This window comes from Dromiciops gliroides, chromosome 3, assembly GCF_019393635.1.
Source record: "Dromiciops gliroides isolate mDroGli1 chromosome 3, mDroGli1.pri, whole genome shotgun sequence".
NCBI classification, from domain to species: domain Eukaryota; kingdom Metazoa; phylum Chordata; class Mammalia; order Microbiotheria; family Microbiotheriidae; genus Dromiciops; species Dromiciops gliroides.
Genome location: NC_057863.1, coordinates 525,459,928 through 525,476,335, shown reverse-complemented (window position 1 = coordinate 525,476,335; position 16,408 = coordinate 525,459,928). Strand labels below are relative to the sequence as shown.

The 16,408-nt window shown below is 34.7% G+C and overlaps 1 pseudogene; it reads right to left on the bottom strand.

The window, feature by feature from the left end:
- Positions 1–13,291: 13,291 nt before the first annotated feature.
- LOC122748849 lies at positions 13,292–13,613 on the bottom strand (annotated as a pseudogene).
- Between the last annotated feature and the right edge of the window lie 2,795 nt (positions 13,614–16,408).

The window sequence follows — 16,408 nt, the reverse complement described above, 5'->3', positions numbered from 1 at the left end:
TCATTTGTCAGCTTTTGGGGTTCTTTACCAGCCAAAATAATTTTACCCAGGAGAGATTTCCAACAGTGCTCAATAGTTGTCTGAGCAGGACTGGGCAGTACCCCATAGTCTAACTTTCTCCATATAGTACTATTGAATTCAATTCAGTAAGTGTTTATTGAGCAGCTGCTCCATAGTCAGCCCTGCATTATGGACAAGAGAAGAGGAAAATTCAGTTCTTGCCTTTTAGGAGCTTATACTTTTATTGAAGGGACAGGATACACACACACACACACGCATGCATATACACATACACACATGTATATATATATATATATATATACATATACACACATACATATACATATACATATGTATGTGTATATATATAACATATAAACAAATAAAGATTACAAAATCCTTCTTCTATTCACTACTTCAGAGTCTATCTAATTCCAGTCCTCTCATTTTACAGATGAAGGAAAAATGATTTGCTCAAGGTCATCCAATAACAACTTACCTGGGGCTTTTTTTTTTCATCTGTAACCTGAGGGTTCAATTTCTTGATCTCTAAAGTGCCTTTCAAATCTGCTCTGTGCTCCGAAGCACTTATGTGTACAATAGTGTTAATTCACTATATGAGGTATTGTGTGCCTGGCACATGGTAAATTCTTTAAAAATGTTTGTTGTTAATGAGTCACTAATAGGTTCCTCAAAACAAGCCTATATAGCAGGTTCTTTGATTATTCACATTACATAAGTGAGAAAACTAAGATTCATTCTTCTCTATCTCTGAAATAACCTTTTTAGGGATTTCTAATGTAGTTTCCTAGTTACTATAGGGAAATAGCCATGTTTAAAATAATAGAATAAATGGGACAGTTTCAAATGCTTTGAAAATGAATCATCATCTTTGATGAACATGTGAATGTAGTTTAGACTGACTTTTTTTATCTCCTGTCTTTCTTCCACTGACTTATCTTGTAGTTATTATACCTCAAGTAAGTCTTAATCAATCTACTCTAGATTGAGCTAGACCAGAGTACCTTACTCATATATAGGCTGAAGAATATATGATTTAACAAGACTATCAGCACTTTTCAGCCTGGGGATAATGGTGAAAACAGTGGCTTAATGAACCAAGGATCTGGTTTGAAAAATCTGTGCTCTCTTTCTTACTACCTGAGAGATTTTAAACAAGTCCCTTAATTTCCTTGAAATTTAGTTTTGTCATTTGTAAAATTAGATGACTGTACTAGATTTCTTCTTGGCTCATTTCCAGCTCTAAGTCTTATGATAGAATTTTTAGGTCCTTCTAAAACCTGCTTCCTAAATTTCTCACCTGGTAGTCTGAAGACCACGAAGAAATTTTCTTACAAAGCCCTCCCCCCAAACAAACAAATAAACAAACAAACAAACAAACCGAAACAAAACAAACCTCTAAACTCTGAGAATCAAGGCATTCTTTGAGGTCACATCCCATACTCTTACTGGGGGTTTCCATGTCTCTAGGAATTTGGTAGCTTTGTCCATTTCTGGCTTCCTGGATACAAATGACAGTTCTCTATCTAGACCTGCAGACTGGTACCATTATGTCAGAAGAACAAGGCTAAAGCTTATAGTGAACTAAATTTGGTGCCAGACAAGAATAAATGTGGTTTTTTGGTTCTATCTATATCTATCAATCAAATATCTATCTATCTATCTCTGTCTAACTTTGTGTTATACAATAGGGAGATACAAGATAGAGGACTGAAGATAAATGCAAGTGAAAAGATGATAATTGATAAAAATAAATGAAAATTATCCAACTTTAGTTTGTTTTATTTTTTAAAATTTTCTCTTCCAAGGAGAATGATTTTCAGGATGGAATAGATGACACAAACATGGTCAAAAGGTATTTGAAATCCAAAATAAGTAAGAAGATGAGAGTATCTGGTTGATTTTGATGAATTCAGTCAATGAGTTTGTGAAGAACTATTGTATATAGTAGTGTAATAAAAGAAATGGTCAGTATGATTCTTGAGCTGCTGTGAGAGGTTTTTTAAAAATCATGTAGAAAAAGAAATGGGCAATTATTTCAATTTTCAAAAAAGAGAAGAGGTATAATTTTGAAATATGGGCTGATGACTTGAATTTTGATCACTGATAATATTCTAGAACTTATTAAAAGGAGGATTTGTGAAATGTGAAAGACAAATATTCATTACTAAGAGCCAGCCCAATGGCTTTATAGGGAATGGGTAATTCCAGATGGCTAGCCTCATTTCCATCATTGATGCATTTACTAGATTGATATGACCAGTAGACATAGCATATTGAAAGAGTATACCTACCTGTTAGAAAACATTTAACAATTTTCATTGTGGACAACACAGAAAGATGTAGCATACCAGATTGTAAAGCTAGATGCATTCAGAACTGATAGAATAACTGCAGAGTTACAAGAGGAGACAAGTATTGAACTTTCATTAGGCAAACTATGAAATGAAAATGGTTTAGTTCAAAGGAAAATATTAACTGAAAATTCAAACAACAAGTTACAATAAACTCTACTTAGTCACTTAACACCTTTTTTGCCTTAGTATTGCCATCTGTAAACGGAACTGGTAAAGGAAATGGCAAACTACTCCAGTGTCTTTGCCAAGAGAATCCCAAAATTAGTCACAAAGAGTCTGACACAACTGAAAAAATGACTGAACAACATAAATCTCTAGTTAATACAAATGTTTTTACTGAAGAAAACAAAACGCTCCAAATGTGTGATGCAGGATCAGGTTCAATATATGATAAATAATAAATAAATCTACTTCCACATAAGTGCTTTGTCCATTATTTAGTCTTACTTCTAGAGAATAGAAGGCCATACAGATAGAAATTGGGGTATTTGGGACTAATCTCAAATCTTCTGATTTCAAAACCAGGGTCGGTTATGCTATACTACACTTTCATATCCTCATCACCACCTTTAAATAATTCCTTCTTGCTCACATGTCACAAATCTATCCCTAATGATAGCCCCGAGTAGTATGAACATAATCTCTGACTATTCTGTGACTTTCCAAAGTTGAAATTAAAACTTTCTCAGTATTCCATTCTGATGTAAGTAAAATTCTCCTCATTGTTTCCCATATACTTCTTTCTGTCATGTAAGTCCTTTTGGAAATCCTCTATTCACTATCTTTTATAAACAATATATATATATATATATATATATATATATATATATATATTTGCGCAGGGCAATGGGGGTTAAGTGACTTGCCCAGGGTCACACAGCTAGTAAGTGTCAAGTGTCTGAGGTCGGATTTGAACTCAGGTACTTCTGAATCCAGGGCCAGTGCTTTATCAACTGCGCCACCTAGCTGCCCCCTAAACACAATATTTTTAAAGCACCTTCTCCATGAATTTAATTCCACAATAATATAATCTGAAGGGTTAAAGTATGAATTTGAAAGTAGAAAGAGAGAATATATAGAGAGAATATAACTTAGAGAGAGGAATAACAGCATAGGTTCTGTTCAGAAAGGCCTGAACAATAGCTTCCTTATACTTTCTGGATTTGTCTGGATGTATGAGCTATGGTTGGGGGAAGTAATGGAAATAACAAAAAGAACAATGACAATACTTGCTCGAATTTATTATATGTAACTTTCCTTACCTATAACTTACACTATAATCATACTGAATTTACATATAGCCCTTGTGTCAGAGTCTCTCAGGACATAAAAGACCCAAGTATTCTTTTGGAAACTTTTTTCTCTTGATTCATAGTTCCCACCAAAGAAGCTTGAGAAAAAGTAAGCATGGTCCTATACAATGTTTTGAGATGGACTTTTCACTTGCAGACATATATTTCACAATGTGTGTGTGTGTGTGTGTGTGTGTGTGTGTGTTTGGAGTGAGGAGGATGGGGAAAGCAAAAGTGGAATTCAGACCTATCATTTCTTCAAAGTGGGGAATTCCCTCTTATGGCAACTCCAGAAAGAAAATAGCATTGATATAACATTTAAAAAAAAATACACAGAAACAAAAAAAAAAAGTTCAGTAGGAGATTCAAACAAATAGGTATATTTTGTCACTAATTTGATAAATCTAATATGCCCTTCAAAAAACTACATGATAGAAATACATACTCTTATATGCAATTCTCTCTCTCTCTCTCTCTCTCTCTCTCTCTCTTTTTGCAGGGCCATGGGGGTTAAGTGACTTGCCCAGGGTCACACAGCTAGTAAGTGTAAAGTATCTGAGGACAGATTTGAACTCAGGTACTCCTGAATCCAGGGCTGGTGCTTTATCCACTGCACCACCTAACTGCCCCCAATTTTTTTTTTTTTGGTGAGGCAATTGGGGTTAAGTGACTTTCCCAGGGTCACACAGCTAGTAAATGTTAAATGTCTGAGGCCAGATTTAAACTCAGGTCCTCCTGACTCCAGTGCCAGTGCTCTATCCACTGTGCCACCCAGCTGCCCCGCCCCCTCTCTGTCATTGTTCTTTCTTTATATATTGAGATGTTTAGGTTTGTTGGTGATTAAGTCTATAATATAACATAAAGTAATAAAAAAGAAATACATACTATCAACATAGATCAGTAAATAATCCTTAATTTATAGTCTCTGAAAATGGTCTGGGTTACTGAGATGTTATGTGAAATGCCTACGATCCAATATATAGTTTATGTCACAGTTAGGACCCTGGGTTTTTCCTGATTTTTATTCCAACTCTTTCTCCATGTCACCATGGAGCTTCTCAGAATAATATAGAAAGCATTTAAAAAGAGAAAAGCCAAACATAGACCTTGAAGTGAATGACCATTAGTACCAAAGATGGATATAAACCTCTAGAATCACAATCTCAAATAAGCATTTCTCACACATATTTTTGCCACTATTGTCCTTCTCATGCATAAGAAAGAAAAGGGAGGAAAAGTAACATAATTAGGACTGACAGGACCACAGTAGTAGGGGGTGAGGGAGAGGTGTTTGGGCTAGGCATTGCCCTATACATTTTTTATGTTTCTTGAGCATCCATTATCAGCAAGAATGGGACTGCAGTGATGCTTCTGGAGAGACAAGAAAAAGGCAGAAACTGACAAAACGAGTGTAGTAGTAAAGAACATTGAGATGGGAAGGAATCCCAAAGCAACCTCAGTAATTCCAGAGCAAGACTTCACTACTTCAAGAGTTCACTACACTCCAGTATGCCCTGAGAGGGTAGAAAATCTCAACGCTATCCTTTGAAAATACATTAAAAGATGTAACAGATTAAGTGTTTCTTTCCATTCCCTACCTCCACACTCACTTGCACTGAAGAATAATTTGCTCACCCTTTACTAAGTTTGCTGAAAATGTTTATTCCATCCTTTCATCTAAGGAAGATTTGGAATGATTTGTACCCATTGTTGTATGAAATCAGAGAATAACTACTATTTTATTTTCTTCCTAGCTATTTACATACTCAGTTAAATGTCTGCCATTCAATTAATACCTCTTGCCTGGACTGCAAATATACTTTAATGTATTGGAGCATCTCTGGTTGTGATTTACATAAATGATTACCTCAGTCACACTAATTTGGGAAAATAGCTAGTAGCTACAGAGACAGAGTTATCTAAAGACTTCCAGTATTTTATGTTCATATACCTTAATAATGATCATGCACCATCTATCTTATAACCTCAGTTTTCTTCATCTGTAAAACTTTGCAGGTGAACTAGATGATCTCTAAAATTTCTTCTTTTCTTTTCTTTCTTTTTTTTCTTTTTCTTTTTTTTGCAGGGCAATGAGGGTTAAGTGACTTGCCCAGGGTCACACAGCTAGTAGGTGTCAAGTGTCTGAGACCGGATTTGAACTCAGGTACTTCTGAATCTAGGGCCGGTGCTTTATCCACTGTGCCACCTAGCTGCCCCTAAAATTTCTTTTTTACTCTACGTCCTATGATTCTATAATCACTTAATTTCCCTCAGAACTCACCTGGGAGGCAGAAGGGAAAAATACAGTAGCACTTGTTCCATGCAGATAAGGAAAGTGAGGCTTGTAAAGGGGTAACTGTTTGTTTATTATCAAACAGTCAATGTGATCTAGACCTTTTGAACTCATTTAGAACTCTTTCTACTATGCAATATTACCCATTAAACAAAGAAGTGACCAAGAGTTGAGAATAAATGTTATATTTGGAGACCCTGAAACTGGGACAGACTTTCCCCTGGCTCTGGAGGTCAATTAGATGGCATAGTGATTAAAACTCTAGCCTTGCAGTTAGGAAGACCTGAGTTCAAATTTCATTTCAGAAACTAGATATATGATCCTGGGTAAGGCAGTTAACTCCTACTTCAGGTTCCTCAACTGCAAAATTGCGGTAATAATAGCTTCTACCTCAATGGATTGTTGTTTTTATCAACCAATATTTTCTATATATATACATATATATGCATATGTATGTATGTATGTATATGATGCTTTCTGTGTGTGTGTATACACAGAGAGAGAGAGCATCCAAATTTTTACAGATGAAGAAAACTGAACTTGCAAGATATATGGTGCATGTTCCTTTCAAGGTATATGAACATAGAATACTGGAAATATTTAGATAACTCTGGCTCTGGATTCCCTAGCTATTTTTCCCAAGTTCAGTGTGACTGGCTAAGGTAATTATGTATGCAAATCACAGGAGCTGATCCAATGTATCAAAGTCTACTTGCAAGAGGTATTAATTCAATAGCAAACATTTAACTGAGTATGAAAATAGCCAGGAAGAGAATAAAATAGTAGTAATTTTCTGCCTTGTTGGAGAAAGAGAATTTGACAATAGTAAAGTCTCCAAGCTGTAGAAAATATGTTTATTTAGAGAGGGCTTTTCTCACAATAAATCCAGTCAGGCAGCAGTAGGACCTGCAAGACCTCAATCTTGGGGCTCAATAGGATTTTATACCTCTACAGGGCTTCTGAGTATTTATACACTACTAATTTTAGACTAACCCCTCCCATTATATAATCTAAATGATATAGAAAGGAGAAATTGAGACATAGTAGTCATGATCAAGATCTTGCCCATCATTTGTAGGGACATGGATATGGTCAAAGTTATGCTCAGCAGACAGCCAATTCAGGGGTTTGGTCAAATTAGTCAACCAAACAGGGTTATGTTTAGGGTTCTCAATGCTGTTTGGCTACTTCAGCTTAGAGAATATTTTTAGTAGTATTGGGGTTAATCACAATGTACCTTGAAACCATGATGGAGAGGGTCATCAATTAAAGACATGTTTACACAAATCAACTGAAGAATATACATCAAGAGAAGGTTACATAATATCTATGCTCTGTACTATATTATTATTAACCTAAGAGACCAGAGAATACTTAAAATTAAGTAAATCACCATTTGTAGTCTATAATTCTGATTACTACCATAGTTAAATCACATATTTAAGGGATGGGGAAAATCTCACTCAATTTATCCCTCCTTTGATCCAAAGACAAATGCTAAAATTTGTCTATTGGATAATTAACAATCTAAAAGATGCATACAATTTCATGCATATAGGGAAGTCCTCTATGGGAGATGAAAATTCCAGAAGGAGCAATACCCTACTGAGGCACAAAATTTACAATTGATGTAATGTGAATGGGTACAACTTATGTAGTTACAAAATCAGAAACACAGCAAAGCACAGGCTTAATAACCTTCCATCTTAGAACACAGTTGCAGAATTAAAAACACAGCAAGGATTAGTAAGATTTCCATAATATTATGATTAAAACATTTCATACATGGTGGATCATTGATAGCTTGATAATTCATTGCTGTAGAAGGTCTTAACTACAAGCCAACTGGAACACCTTCTTAATTTTTTTCTTTCTTTCTTTCTTTCTTTCTTTCTTTCTTTCTTTCTTTCTTTCTTTCTTTCTTTCTTTCTTTCTTTCTTTCTTTCTTCCTTCCTTCCTTCCTTCCTTCCTTCCTTCCTTCCTTTCTTCCTTCCTTCTTTCCTTTCTTTCTTTCTTTCTTCCTTTCTTTCTTCCTTCCTTTCTTTCTTTCTTTATTGGGTGAGGCAATTGGGGTTAAGTGACTTGCCTACAGTCACACAACTAGTAAATGTCAAGTGTCTGAGGCCAGATTTGAACTCAGGTCCTCCTGACTCCAGGGCTGGTGCTCTATCCACTGCACCACCTAGCTGCCCTGGAACACCTTCTTTAAATCTGCCAGAGCAACAATTAAATAACAACTGTAATTTATCATGACAATTGGCAGCAGTTATTATGGCATGGTATTTTTCTTACTAGGCTACATGCTACTCTGCCACAAATATTAAACATAACAGCAATAATAGTGTTTGAAGATTGAGCAATGGTCAGTTCAGCAACTGAGTCTTTCACATTGCCATTGAAAGATGTATCAGGCTCAGAAGACTCAGAAGCAGAGGTGTCAGGTATTGGTTCTTGCTAATCAGAAGCAGACATTTCAGCTACTGCTCCTTGGTTGATAGATGTGTTGTCCTCGCCAGAAGAAAGAATAAAGTCCAAACAGTATAGGTGAGATGAAGTTCACCAGCATTAAATCAGGGTCCAGATAATAAAGTGAATGATCATTGCAGATGTTAAACCAAGCAGGTTGTTGTTCTTTACTTGGAAAAGATGGTATATACGGAAGATAATAGGATCCGGAATATGTGTACTATCTTGGAAGGGTTCATGCCTAAGGAAATATACTGGCAAAACATCTTGCACATACAAGTTATAGACAAATTAACATTCAAAAAATTGCGAAGTACAACAGTTCACAGTTATTTAAACAAGAAAAAGAGCTCCTAAGATAAGTAAAAACCATTCTCAAACTAAATTGCAATAAGCCTCCACTGATGAATCATGAGGCTATCTATGAAAACTATGAAGAGGAGTCCAATCAAGAAGCAGTACCCTCTTATACATGAGTATGCTGTGCTATTTGCAATGTGTTATTCAATAATGTTTGCAATTCCTCCATAACATTAACAATATCACTTGAATAGTTTACATGAGAACAACAGGACTGGTGACAGCACAAGCTACTATATAAAAAAGTCACATAAAATTTGTTATATTAACTTCAGTTGTATAATGAATTCAAGAATAATTAATCAGTTTCACAATAGTATTTATCAATTAATTTATTGAAATAATTTAAACTTTTAGCCATATCTAAATAATGACATCTAACAAGAATGGATGTTTCTTTTAAGGCATAATAGATCAAAAGTTATGTTGACAGATCTTCCTTTCACATAGGACAAAAACAAGCGTGATGTGAACTAACAGACATATTCATATCCTGATTCCAGCACTCTTTGCATCATTCTCCTAATCACCCTCATACCATTATGAGAAGGTAAAAAATTCTAACATAGCTAATAACAGATGTCAATGTGTTCATCATATGACATCTGACATGATTATAGGAACCACAAAAGATTAGGGAAATAAACTGTACAGTAGGGAATGTATTCTTCCCCATCATCCAGGACAACTCCAGGCAAAAGTTAAGCAAATAGCCAGATGCACTGAGTCAGGCTCAAAGTTATCTAGGTGGTATCTGCTCCATATTTCACATCTGAAGAAATCAAGTCACAAGGATCCTAGCGCAGCTCTTGCTAAGAGTCTTTCTTCCAACCTTTCCCATGACAATTCCACCACCTGCAAGTCATTGATGTAAAATCCCTTAGAATTGTTGATACCATGACTCATTGGCCCAAACAGTATTCCTTGATGATCATACCTGGAGTAAGACTTAGAATAATATAAATTAGCAGTCCCAAAATGTCTTAAATAATAACTTCCAATAATCAAAGTCTCATGTGGATTTAAATATTGAGGACAATAATGACAACAAAGAATGTGAATTCAGTTTGTTGACTCATGATATAACATACACCAAGTATAAATATTACTTTGAATATATAGTCACAATTGCAAATTAATTACATAACAATAATTAGTGAAATTAATTAATGCATAATTTACATTCATAAATAATTGATCAATTAGAACATAGACTTGTAGTGAAAAGCCCTAAAATCAATTAATTGTGCAAAACTTTTGCTTAGGGTTTTTATGGAAAGATTACATATTGCATAGACAAATAGTGGAAAAGGGCCAAAATGTGATAACTTTACAAATACCATTAATCATCTTTTACAAAAGATTTATTGAGTATAGGAATACTTGAAATTAATTTTATTACCTTTCTCTCATGTGTCATATGCTGATGATATGTGTTCTCATCATAACAATCATATAAACCTTCCAATATATTTCTAGAATCACTGCATTGTAACACCTAGAAATCTTCTACAATCACAGTAGGTTTCTTGTTTTTGTTCAATAATCTGATATTCATAAAACTTTCTTTTTACATAAGTGATGAGGTCTACAAGATCAATGAATACCATATTAAATTGCCTGACTATATTTGGGAATTGAGATATTCTTCTCCAAGAAGTGTAACAGTGAGGAAAAAGAAATTTCCAAAACAGCCCAAAAATTAAATGAACTAAGGCCAATAAGAAAATACATAAATAAGATGTTAACCTGCCATGTCTAAAAATCAAAAGATCCTGCATAAGTTAAAAGTAAATATCTCAGGATTTAAAGTTGAATTCTCAAACACTTTTAAAACAATTTTACACTAAAATTGAGAAGCTTCTCACAAAAGTTGAGAACCAAACAATTTTTTACACATTTTTCCCATTAAATTTCAACCTGAATATCTGAATTTTATGCCAATTTTAAATTTCAACTAATTACTAGTTATAGTCTTTAAATTATCCCTCCTATCATTTCCTATTATCCCTCCTTGGAGGGCAATTGTGTTTGGAGTGAAAACCCTTTCACAAATCATACTGTATCAACTCCAACAACTAAATCCTCTTAAGTCCAATTAGAGTTATCAAACAATAGCATATTATGTAACAACAAAAACTAACACTACACCCTCTAAGACACAAATGGAATAGGGCATTGCTTCATAAGGACAAGTAAATCAAACAAATGATACATCCCTGAAATTTGCTGATTACAACTAAAAATACAATTAGGGAGACAGAGAAATAGTTCCCATTGATAAATGCTCTCAAAAGTTTAGGTATACTCTAGAACAGAATTTGTAGTGCCATTTTACTTTTCCAAATGCATGTCTCCTCCAGTAATAGCCTCAACAAAAGAAAAGAGGATTATCTGCTGTCTATGGAAATGGGGGGGGGGGAGGGAGGAGAGGGAGAGAGAAAAATTTGAAATTTGAAATCATATATAAACAAATGTTGAAAACTATCTCTACATGTAACTGGAAAATAATAAAATACTTTTATTTAAAAAAAGAAAAGAAATTCTGCTACACTTGAAAATCTATTATTGTGAGACATTTCATCATCAAATTTTTAAACTTAAGAACTGTAGTCTTGAGACATCATGAGGATAACAAGAAAAAGTTCCATTACTTTCATAAAGTAAAATACAAAATTTAAATAAAAGGGAAAACAGGTTACATTACATAAAATTAGGAGGATAATCAGACATAACACCAGGAACAAGGAAATGAATTTCATATATAATATAGTGAAAAAGAAGTCCAAATCCTATTCTTCATAAACAAATTAGAATATAAGTAGCTCCAAGATTAATACCAGAATAAACCTATCCATAGCACAATTGTCCAAAAATATTTAGAAAAAATTACAGAGTACCTTGATTCCCAGTCTAATATGTCAGTGACAAAATCATTAAGCTCAGAAGCAGTGTCACTGAGATTGGCCACCATTTTTCAACAGGCAAAAGGAGCAGGTTTGATGTGAGATCAATGAATGCATGAGTCTTTTTGATTGCTATAGGGGCAGTTAGAAGAACTAGAAAAGGTCCTTCCTAAGCAGGTTGAATTGCAATAGAATTTAAAAATTTCTTATGTATACAAAATCACCAGATCAATAATCATGTAAGAAAAAACCAGATCGAAATAATGTTTTAACAACTTATAATTCTTTTAGCCTACTTTATAATACTCTTGTATATGTAGCTATTGATAGATCTTCTCCTCCCCCCAAAGACAGAGGCACAATGGTCTTGCCTTCAAGGGAGGATGACCAAACAACATCTCATAAGGAGAAATATAACAATCTTTTCTGGGCCTACTCCTCAAATGAAACAGAACCAGAGTGAGTACATCAGATCATTTTAAATGACTTTCTTTACATCATTTTCCAATCAAAAGCTTAATTACTTTATTCATACTCTCTACATGTCCAGAGAATTGAGGATATTAAGGAGTATGGAATTTTGGTACAAATCTCAAATTTGTATAAACTCTAGAAAGTACTGTGTCAGTAAAATAAAAACTTTTATCTGCATCAATTTGAGCAGGAGAGCCATATCTGGGGACAGTTTCTGTAATAACTATTTTGGTCACAAAGACTGCAGTGAAAGCTTTCAGTTAATCAATAAAATCAAAAAGTATTTAGGATATCTAACCTTTGTCAAAATTATAAAACCAATTTATAATGTATTTACTCAATTTATTCAAATAGAAGACATATTAGAGAGTGATCACCATATGTCACCTTCCTTTTAATGATTGAAAACCAAATCTTCAGAACAACTTACAGTAATACAAGAAGCCAAACATTGCAAATTATTGCAATTGTGATTGCCTGTGTACCGTAATGATCTCTTGGATGAACCACCAGGCATGCCTGGTTTCCTCACTTACCCAAACACCTGATATCTGTTTAGCATTATACCACTGTATCCAAGTTACCACTCTCGTGGTAAGGTTGGGCCACTGAGTTTTATAAAATGGGACCTTCAGTGCCTGCTGTCTTTGCTTATGAACTGAACGTTGTTAGGCTTTTGTTAAGATTATAAGTTCTGCTGCCTGTGCACTCAAGGATGATGGACGTGAAGCTGACCACAACACGTCACAGTCAGTAACCACAGCAATAAATCTTAAACAGGCCAACACCTTTGATCTTGTGTTCTCACTGAAATAGATTCTGGACCAAATGACAGCTATCTTGGTTGTCACTTTCTGGGTTAGGAGGAAAGCAGAACCTTTTAAATGGTAACCAAGTAAACACAAACAGATACTGGGATTCAGAGCTTATAGGAATTATAAATCAAATCCTGAAAAACAGGTGGTATCATGAGGAATGACTGTTACAACAGTGGCTAGGTTAGGCATAACCAAATGAAGAACAATTACATAAACATTCTGAAAAATTTTTTTTTTTTCCTGTTTGTCAAATCTTTATTGGGTAATTTATTGAGTAACTGTGGCAAGGCAGGCAGGGTTCAGTCTAGTCCTTCTTGGCAGCGGCCTTCCTCATGGCAGCCAGGATGTTGCTGAGCTCCTCTCTCTTCCTCTTGGCTCAGATGTGAGTTCCCACCCTTTTTTTTTATGATGAACTTTAGGGCTTGCTTATCCTTGAAGACCTTTAAAAATTCCATGGCCTGCCTCTCATAAGGGGCAAACCCACACACCTTCAGGATGATATCTCGCACAAACTTGGTGTGTTTGGTCAGGCGCCCATGGCGACGGCAGTGTCATGGCTTTGAAATGTTCTTGGTAACTTTGTGGCCCTTGTTGAGGCCCATGGCCATGGGGTAGCAGATGGCCATGGCGGCGGTGCAATTGTAGCCTCAATGGCAGCCACAACAGAAGGAAGGAAAAAAAAAAACATTTTAAAATTCTTAACAAAGCAATAGATGGACTTAATGTCAGGATCAGACTTTGGCTTCTTTACTAGACAAGTTGGAGGGTTAGCCTCTGACCTCTATAGAATAATAATCAAGTCACAGATGGTGTTTTCCCTCCTTGGTAGTAATACATAAATACACAATGCAATTTGAAGATTTTTGTCAAACTTTTTAACATTTCCTGTATTTTCTAGCACACAATAAATACCAATATTCAAATTTGAATAACAATTTCCAATTCACTTAAAGATATTTCTGCCCCAAAGAAGGAAATTTAAGGTCTCCCTAAAAAGAAGTAAATGTAGTAAACAATCAATTTAATAAATCATCAAACATAAATAAAAATATTTCATACCTTAAACATATTAGATAGGACAGAAACATTAACTAACTTGTCCAGACTTGTCCTACTCTACTCCCTGCTCATACCCAAATTTTTTCCTTTCTTTATCCTGCTTCTTTTTAAAACACTGTGGCTGTGTCCTACATTTCACTATAGAAACAATGAATTCTTTTTGTTTTTCTTTTACCTTGGGGCATTAGTTTAATAGTAGCTAAAGCTGATTTGGTCTCCTGATTAGATTTTTCTTCCTTATTATTTCCCTCATACACATATCAGACAACTGATTTTAGTTCCTCAATATTCTTTTCTTTTCTTATTTTTTTTAAAACAAAAGTATTTCGTTATTTTCCAGTTGCATATAGAAATAGTTTTCAATATATGTTTATATAAGATTCCCAATTTCAAATTTTTCTCCATCCCTCCCCTCTCTTCCCCCCTCCCCTAGACAGCAGGCAATCTGATATAGGTTTTATATACATAATAATATTAAACATATTTCTACATTAGTCATGTTATATGAGAAGGATCAGAGCAATGATGTAAAACCTCAAATCAGAAAACCAACAGCATCAAAAACAAAAGAAATAGTATGGTTCAATCGGAATCCATATTCCACAGTTCCTTTTTTTTTTCTTCTGGATTTGGAGAGCCTTTTCCATCTTGAGTCCTTTGGAACATTCTTGTACCATTAGATTGGTCAGAAGAATCTAGTCCACCACAGTTGATCAACATAAAATGTTGATGATACTGTGTATAATGTTCTTCTGGTTCTGCTCATTTCATTCACCATCAGTTCATGCAAGTCCTTCCAGGTTTCTCTGAACTCCACCTACTCATCCTTTCTTATAGCACAATAGAAGTCCATTACATTCATATACCACAACTTGATCAGCCATTCCCCAATTGATGGACATCCCCTCAATTTCCAATTCCTTGCCACTACAAAAAGAGCAGCTATAAATATTTTTGTACATGTGGGTCCTTTTCCCTTTTTTATGATCTCTTTGGGAAAAAGAGCCAAGAGTGGTATTGCTGGGTCAAAGGGTATGCACAGCTTTATAACCCTTTGGGTATAATCCCAAATTCCTCTCCAGAATGATTGGATCACTTCACAGCTCCACCAACAATGCATTAGTGTTCCAAATTTTCCACAGCTTCTCCAACATTTCTTATTTTCCTTTTTTGTCATATCAGCCAATCTGATAGGTGTCAGGTGGTACCTTAGAGTGGTTTTAATTTGCATCTCTCTAATCAACAGTGATTTAGAGAATTTTTCATATGGAAATAGATAGCTTTGATTTCTTCATCAGAAAACTACCTGTTCATATCCTTTGACATTTCTCAATTGGGGAATGACTTAGATTCATATAAATTTGATTTAGTTCCCTAAATATCTTAGAAATGAGGCCTTTATCAGAGGTACTGACCATAAAAACTGTTTCCTAGCTTTCTGTATCTCTTCTAATTTTGGATGCATTGCTTCTGTTTGTACAAAACCTTTTTAATTTAATGTAATCAGAGTCATCCATTTTGCATTTCATATTATTCTCTATCTCTTGTTTGGTCATAAACTGCTCTCCTTTCCAAAGATCTGAAAGGTAGACTATTCCTTTCTCTCCTAATTTACCTATGGTATCACCTTTTATGTCTAAATCATGTACCCATTTTGACCTTATTTTAGTATAAGGTGTCAGATGTTGGTCTATGCCTAATTTCTGCCATGCCATCTTCTAGTTTTCCCAGAAATTTTTGTCAAATACTGAATTCTCATCCCAGAAGCTGGGTTCTTTGGGTTTATCAAACAGTACATTAGTAATGTGATTTATTACTGTATCTCCTGTGCCTAGCCTATTCCATTGGTCCTCCACTATATTTCTTAGCCAGTACCAGATAGTTTTGATGACTGCCACTTTATAATAGAGCTCCAGATTTGGTACAGCTAACCCACCTTCTTGTGAATTTTTTTTCATTATTTCCCTTGATATTCTTGACTTTTTGTTTTTCCAGATGAATTTTGTTATTATTTTTTTCTAGCTCTATAAAATAAATTTTAGGTAGTCTGATTGTTATGGCACTGAATAAGTACATTAATTTAGGTAGAATTTTCATTTTTTTATATTAGCTCGGTCTATCCGTGAGCAACTGTTATCTTTACAATTTCTTAGATCTGATTTGATTTGTGTGAAAAGTATTTGGTAATTGTGTTCATAGGGTTCCTGGGTTTGTCTTGGCAAGTAGACTCCCAAGTATTTTATATTATCTACCATTACTTTAAATGGAATTTCTCTTTCTATCTCTTGCTGGTGGACTTTATTGGTCATGTATAGAAATGCAGACAATTTATGTGGATTTATTTTATATCCTGCTACTTTGC